General features: G+C 40.8%; 1 pseudogene; it reads left to right on the top strand.

Annotated features, from left to right (window-relative positions):
• Window positions 1-2,944: 2,944 nt before the first annotated feature.
• Window positions 2,945-3,508, top strand: LOC109118557 (annotated as a pseudogene).
• The last annotated feature ends 4,442 nt before the right edge of the window (window positions 3,509-7,950 follow it).

Consider the following 7,950-nt stretch of genomic DNA (forward strand, 5'->3'; position numbering starts at 1 on the left):
CCGCACTTGGGAGGCTGAGGCAGGAGGATCGCTGTGAGTTTGAGACCAGCCTGAGCTACATAGTGAGTTCCAGGTCAGTCTCACCTACATAGTGAGACCCTGTCTCAAAAAACCAAAAAGAAAGAAAGAAACTAAATGTTCTTAGTGAGGTAGCACCATAACAGTGTGTTATATACCACTTTTTAGGTCATCATGAAATCAGTCATTCTTACAAATTCCCTGAGAATATTTGAAACCTTTTTCAAAACTACCTTAAAATATTACTTCCTCTCTTTGTTCTGAGTATTATTAGTGTATCATGAGTTTCCCATTGTGGTTTGACCACTGGGTCTCCCTCGAGATGTTTTCCGGTATAGCTTTTCAAAGAATCATCTCTTCACCATTCACTTTTTTAGTGTTTCCAAAATCTGGAAGGGCATGGATAAGCCATTCTTAATTAATTTTGAAATGTCATGAGTATACATTTTTAACTGTAAACCTTATTTTTTTAAATACATAATGTTGCCAGGTGTGGTGGCACACGCCTGTAATCCCAGCGCGAAAGAGGCTGAGGCAGGAGAATCAAGAGTTTGAGGACAGTCTGTACTATAGATTGAGAACCTGTCTGCAGTACACACACACACACAAGCATAGTGTTGGGGCTGAGAGTACAGCTTAGTGATAGAGTGCTTATCTGCATTCCCTAGGCTATGGGTTCTAGCCCCAGCAGTGCAAAATAAATAAATAGAAAGATAGATAGTATAATGTTTAATTTATCTGTCCAATATGAATTATTTCAAGACTTGGCTGTCAATTGTGATTGGTATTATCAAGTTTTATTTTTAGATTTTAAAAAGAAAAGGGATTTTGGTCACATTTTTCTGAAAACTACATTCTTATTTTTTGTGTAGTATCTACACATAATGGTGTAAGCACAATAGCAAAGTCTGTCTTTGTACATATTTTTATGTAGCTATAGCTATTATATCTTATTTTTACTATTAATGTGCAAAATATAAATGAGTATTTGTATGTTCCCTGTGTAATAAATTCTTGATATGTTTTTAATAATTTTTAAGACTTGGTATTGATGTACATAAAATAGTTAATAAAAATCAGATTATTGAATTATTGAGAAAACTGTGCTTATGGTCTTTTTTGTATGTGACTAGATCAAAATGTGCAGTCAAACTAAAATGTTTTCTTACCTGGGGCTCTAATCCCATTACTTAGGACACCAAGACAGGAGGATTGCTGAGAGTTTAAGGTTCACCTGGACTACATAGTGTGTTCAAGGCCAGCCTGAACTATATAGTGAGACCTTGTCTAAAAAAGAAAACAAAAATAATGTATTTTTAAATATCTGTTTTATAGCTTTTAAATTTTTTAGTACAGCCTAAAAGTTAATATTCCTGGTAATTTCCAGAGTCTAGGGGGAGACTAGGGAGACTCTGCCTAAGGCTACTTATGGTCTTCATTTGGGTGTGGACAGTATTTTGGAATATGATGAAGGTGGGAGTTGTATAACATTGTATATTTACTAAGTGCCACATTATTGTACGTTTTAATTATATGTTAATTTTATGTAATGTGAATTTTACCTCAAATATTTGGGTGGGTTTTTTTTGTTTTTTGGCTTTGTTTTGTTTTGTTTTTGTATTTGAGATCTTGTGCTTGTGAGGCAAGTGGCAGAAACACTGAGCTAAATCCCCAGCCCATGGGGGTTATTTTTAAAGCAAAAAATTTATTACCCATCTTCCCCTCCTTATTTACAAAAGCTTTCCTTCCACTCTTTCATTCTTTTTTTTCTTGTCCCTTCTTTCCTTTCCCTCTCCCCCTTCCCACGTTCTCCCTCTCATTTCAACATTTTCTTCCCCTTTCCCAATATCTGTAACACATTTTGGTCCTTATTTCCACATTTGGTTCTCACAGCAGAGAAACAATGTGGTATTTAGACGTGTGTGCCTTTTTATCTCACTTCACAGTATGGTCTCAAGATCCATCTATTTAGCTGGAAATGTCTCAAGCTTATCCTTTATGGTAGGTAGTACTTCATTTTTTAAATTGAGTTTATCGGTACTTTTTAAGTATACAGTACAGTTGTATTCATCATTGGGAACGCCACTGTATAAAAAAAAAATCCATGGGTTGGTGGGCATTTGGGCTGTTTTTAAGATTTAGCTGTTACCAGTTGTGCTGCTATATACATGGGTGTGCATATATCTCTGTGCTGTGATGCTTTGAATTTGGGGGAAGATACCAAGAAGGAATAGCTGGGTCAAATGGAACCTGTGGTTATAGCATTTGGGAGAATCTCCACACTGATTTCCACAGTGGCTGCACCAGCCTACACTCCCAAGAGTGGGAAAGGGTTCCTTTTTCCCCACAGCCCTGTCAGCATTTGTTGTTGGTTGATTTTGTTGTTGTTGTTGTTGTTGTTGTTGTTGTTGTTGTTGTTGTTGTTTGAGACATGGTGTCACTATGTAGTTGAGATTGCCCTGGAACTCACTGTGTAGCCCAGGCTGGTCTCAAACTCACAGCGATCCTCCTGAGTGCTGGAATTACAGACGTGCGCCACCACGCACATCTGACAAAAATGTTTTTCCCCGCTGGGTTGTCTCTTCATTCTGTTGGTGGTTTCTTTTGCTGGGCAAAAGCTTTTTAATAAGATGAGATCCCAACTGTTGATTTTGTGATATTTCCTGTGCAATCAAGGTTTTGATCATTTAAAGTTTTTTTTTTTTTTTTTTTTTTTTTTGTACCAGGGATGTGATTGTTCATAAAGTTTTTGCCTACACCAATGTCTTCAAGAGTTCTACATATTCTATCTTCAGCAGATTGTGGGTTTCTGTTCTAATATTTAGATCTCTGATCCATTTTGATTTTAGTTTATTGCATGGTGAAAGTTACAGGTCTAGGTCCACTGTACAGGCAGCAACCGGGCAGTAACTGCTCGCACTGCACCATGGCCAGGCTGCTAGCACTGCTGGGCCCCACTGGCAGGGTGGGCACCTGGGTCATCCTCCCGCCACTGGGGCCCTGGGCACCACCACCCCTGTCCCCTGCCCCTGCCTCACCTGGCCCTGGCCCTGGCCCTTGCCCTGGCACAGTTCCGTCTTGGCCCAGACGCCCGGCTGCTCCACAGGGCTCGCAGGGACCTCCGTGGCCACCAGGACCCCAGCAAAATCTCTGAGACAGCAGGCAGTGATGCTGGCCGCACACAGCAACCAAGGCAAGTCACAGCAGCTGAGAAAGATTTTCCAGGAATGTGGGGCCATCGGTGTGTCCCTGCACATTGGGATCTCATTACTCTCCCTGGGCCTGTTTTACATAGTTGTTTCAAGTGGCGTAGACCTGTCTGCAATCCTGCTTAAATCCTGGATTTAAAGAGTCACTGGTGCAGTCAAAAATGGCAGCAGGCACAGGTACCTTTGCGGTGGCCTACGCCCAGCACAAGCTGTTTGCACCAGTGAGGGTCAGCATCACCCTCGTCTCTGTGCCCTTCACTGTCAGATATTTTCTAAAGTAGAACTTTTTACACTGCCAACTGCAAAACCTTGATGAACACTTCAGTCGCAGACACTGAAAACCTTTTAGGTTGTACAATTTGGATTTTAGGATTGAGTTTTTCTGGGTGGAAGCATGGAGCTAATTGCAATGTTCTCATGGATAAAGTTTACTGTTGCCACCAAAAATCAGGTTTTTGAATAATTATAATTTTAGGCTTTATAAATTTTGCTAATGCTATTCATCATCATAGGGCTATGCACATAATCTAAAATGTCAGTATCACAAATAAGTTAACATCTCAAAATCAAACAGCCTCCAAACATCCCTTCTAGAAGGTCCTAGGTGAGGGTCTGTCTGCAAAAGCCCCTGGTGGTTACTCATGCTCATGTTCTTTAAAAGCAATGATTAACTTAGCCGGCTCTTAAAATTCCCTTTCCTTTGATCTGTTGTCAGCAGCCTGCAGTTTAATGTGCAGTATTGTGCAAATCAGCTGCCAGCAGGATAGGAGATTTGGCTTAGTGTTTTTCTGCCACCTGCCCTGCAAGCACAAGGACCCAAGTTCAATCCCTGATACCAAAAAAACAACAACAGGGCCAGGGATTTAGCTCAGTGGTTCTGCAGCCTGCCTCACAAGCGCAAGGGCCTGAGTTCAATATCCGGTACCAGAAAACAAATAACAAAAACAACTACCAGCACTACAATTAATGAAACAAAAGTTAGCAATTTTATGTGATCATAACTAAATGAGCGTCAGCCCTTGACATTCATTACACTTGTTCTGGGGAAAGAAAACAAGTATTTCTGGTTTGTTTCATTGATCCCTAAACACCTTCGAATTGGAAGTAAGTTTGAAATGATTTTTCCGAAATTTCATTAAAGTGGGCAGGTCACTTGTCTGTTTACGTGAGATAGGAAAACCTTCGCCATTAGTAATGGAACCGTGTGGCTCCTGAAGCCTGTGTTCAGACTTTGGATACCACACATATGAAAAGATCATCTTAGCCCTTCGTGGACAATCTCTCATTTCAAACTTCAGATATTCCATAAATGTCACAGTGTTTACACTGTGTCACTACACATACATTTTTTTTTTTTTTTTGTATCAGGGATCGAACTCGGGTCCTTGTGCTTGCTAGGCAGGTGCCAAACCACTAAGCTAAATCCCCAGCCCAGCATATATATTTTTAATTGAACTAAAATTATGTACATGAAAGACTTGTATTACTTCCCAGAAAGAAAAGTCAGTAGCACTTATTATAAATGGAAGACAACCATGAAATAATATTTATATAAGCTGGGAAGAAAAGGAGACTGACATATAATTGGTCCACCAAGCTGGTTTTGCCCACCAAAGGGCAAGTGTGTTAGGGAGATCAGAATTCAAGCATAGAGATCCAAACTATAGGATTCCTCCACTTGGTAGTGAGTTAAGACTTTTCCGCTAGGCCTTACATGCTGGGAAGTCAGGTTTATTAAGTCTGCCCTGCCAAATGGTTGAGGGAGTGCTGGACTTATCTTTTTGGCTCACAACTCTATCTTTAAAAATTATTTCCGTGACAGGAAACTAAAGAAACCATTAAGTGTTGGTTTTACTGAGCTCTGGTTGTGGACAGTCCCCTAATTAAACCATAATTACCTATGCCAATCTTATCTCAATTAACATTTGAAAGGATCTTTGTGGGACAGATTCTCCACTTGCAAAATTACTTTTTTTTCCCCAGTACTGGGGATCTAACTAAGGACCTTGTGCTTGCCAGGCAGGTGCTGTGCGGTTGAGCTACATCTCCAGTGGAAAATTACTTTAAAATGGAACTGGTTTTTTAACCTTTCAAAGCCGTTGGCACATTGCCAGAAGCTTTTCCGGATTTAAAGCTGGAACTGCCTTTCTGAGACCTAATTCCCAGGGTATCACCACAGCATCTCTGTATGCCCAGTGACACCAGTGATAGTTTTTTGTATGGACTGGACAGAAACCTTCCCATCTCATCTTGTATTTAAACAGTGGCTTGTTCACTTTGGGCTCCTAACCCCCATTTATACCAGTGCAAAATGCCTATGCAAAAAAAGCTGAAAGCCCTAAAACTCAGGGGCTTAAATCTCAATCTTCCTGCGTTAGGAGTAATAGGAGTGGACTGAAAGGGTGATCAATGAAATAAATCATACCAAATTGCCATATCACGATGTTCTAAGTCCCAAACCCACTCCACTCCTGTGGCCAGTGGCCAAAACAGAAAAAAAATTTTAAAAAAGAGGATGAGTTCAAAGGTCAGGGAACTACAGTATTATGTGAATTCACCAGCAAGATATAGACTGTATTTACATTGTTTTTAGAGAAAAAATAGAGAAATAAAAGAGGAAGAGGTCAGAAGCAAGGTTAGAGGACAAAGAAACACAAACAAACTTCTGGAAACTGGTGAAGACAGGAGGGAAATAGAGAAGGAAGGAATAAAAAGAAGAGTGAAACAACAACAAAAACTAGAAACAATGTTCACACTTACATAAGAACAAGAACAATCAAGAAAATAAAAACGGGGAAAAAAGTCCTGTTCAAGGTGTGTTTCCGCTGTCATTGATACATAAAGTGGGCAGACAGAGCCCAAATCCATATTGATTAATCTCAACAAGCCAGCCATAGATTTGCAGCAGAGTAATGGATAATCCCAGCAAGGATGCACCTTGAATTCCACTGACATTCAGGATGGTTTCTGGCTGTGAGGCTGAAACCTGTTTTGTTCAACCTACAATACTCTATGTGTTTCCTGCTGGCTTGAACTTGGCTTCTTGACCTTCTGCCAATTTGAACTCAGTTCTGCCTCATTCCTGATGGAGCCAGCCCACAACTGCTCTGAATTCTGAGCTCAGTTGACCCCTCTCCAAAATTGCTACTGCCCAATTACCATCTCCTGCAGGATTCCTGAACCCAAATAACTCACTTTCCACTGCAATCCACTGTGTACACTGCTCCATTACTCTCATGTATTTCTCCGTAGAGATTTCTGGGGTTACTGGTAGTCACCATTCATCTGCAGGTTCAGGCCCCTCTTCCCATGCAGGAGTCAGGTTTAAGGGAGAAAGGGTCACCTCCCACTTCCTTCTTCTTTGTTGAAGTCTCTCTTTGCTCTCCCAGGGGCCTTCAATTCTCCTTTCAGATTCTTGCTGGGTCCTGGAGACCCACTTCTCTCCTTTTTTTCCCCTCACTTTGTTAATGTTCCAGAATCTGGATGCCAAATTTCTGTTCTCTTCTGTTCACAACTTAACCATCTTCCCAGAAATCCCACCTCAATTATTTAAAAGCTTGATACATATAAACAGAATTATCTCGGGCCAGGTGTGGTGGCACATGCCTGTGATCGCAGCATTTGGGAGGCTGAGGCAGGAGGATCGCTGTGAGTTCAAGACCAGCCTGAGCTACATAGTGAGTTCCAGATCAGTCTCAACTACATAGTGAGACCCTGTCTCAAAAAACAAAAACAACAAAAAAAATTTTTTTTAATAAACAGGATTATCTCAAGACCTTGTAATGAGTAAGTGTGCCAAGTTATGATTCTCAATTAATGAAAAGGCTTCTTTCTTAGAAATACTTTCATTGTTGTTTTTGTTTTTTTGGTACAGGGGATCAAACTCAGGTCCTTGCATTTGCAAAATAGGCACCGGAACCACTGAGCTAAATCCCCAGCCCCTTAGAAACACTTTCAAGCATATTTCTCCACCTGAGACCGGTTGCTTTAAAATTATGTTCTAATTAATATTCTAATGTGGTTGCATCATATTAAATCCAATTTTTTTGAGACAGGGTCTCACTATGTAGTTTAAGCTGGCCTTGCATTCAGGATGATCCTCCTGCCTCAGCCTTCTGAGTGATGGGATTACAGTTGTGGGCCATCATACCAGGCTAAATCAAATTCTCTACAATTATTTTGGAGCAGGATATGACCTACACTTGTAATTCTAGCACTTGGGGAGACTGAGTCAGGAAGCTCACAGTTTTGAACTCAGCCTGCACAATTTAGAGAGACCTTATATCAAAATAAAAAATAAGATAAGGGGGGCTGGGCATTTAGCTAGGTGGTTCCGGCACCTGCCTCTCAAGCATAAGGGCCGGAGTTTAAAAAAAAAAGATAAGGATTAGGGATATAGCTCAATGCAAAAGGTTCAAGCCCTAGATCCGAAAAAAGTGGGTATTTGATCCCCAGTCCTAAAAGAGGGAAAATAATGCTGGGCCTGATTGTGTAAATCTGATACACCTAGCTCCCCCAGCCCTACCCCAGTGTTGCTGATTGAACCCAAAGCCTTTTCAGTGAGCTACATCCCAAGCCCTTTTAAAATTTTGAAAGAGAGATCTTGCTAAATTGTCCAGGCTACTTCCAACTTGCCATCCTTCTGCCTCAGCTCCCAGAGTGCTGAGACAAGGAAAGCACAACCCCACCAAGCTGATTCTGCTTTCTTTTTTTTTTTTTTTTT

This window comes from Fukomys damarensis, unplaced genomic scaffold (assembly GCF_012274545.1).
Source record: "Fukomys damarensis isolate Sample0158 unplaced genomic scaffold, DMR_v1.0_HiC HiC_scaffold_22, whole genome shotgun sequence".
In the NCBI taxonomy this organism is placed as follows: domain Eukaryota; kingdom Metazoa; phylum Chordata; class Mammalia; order Rodentia; family Bathyergidae; genus Fukomys; species Fukomys damarensis.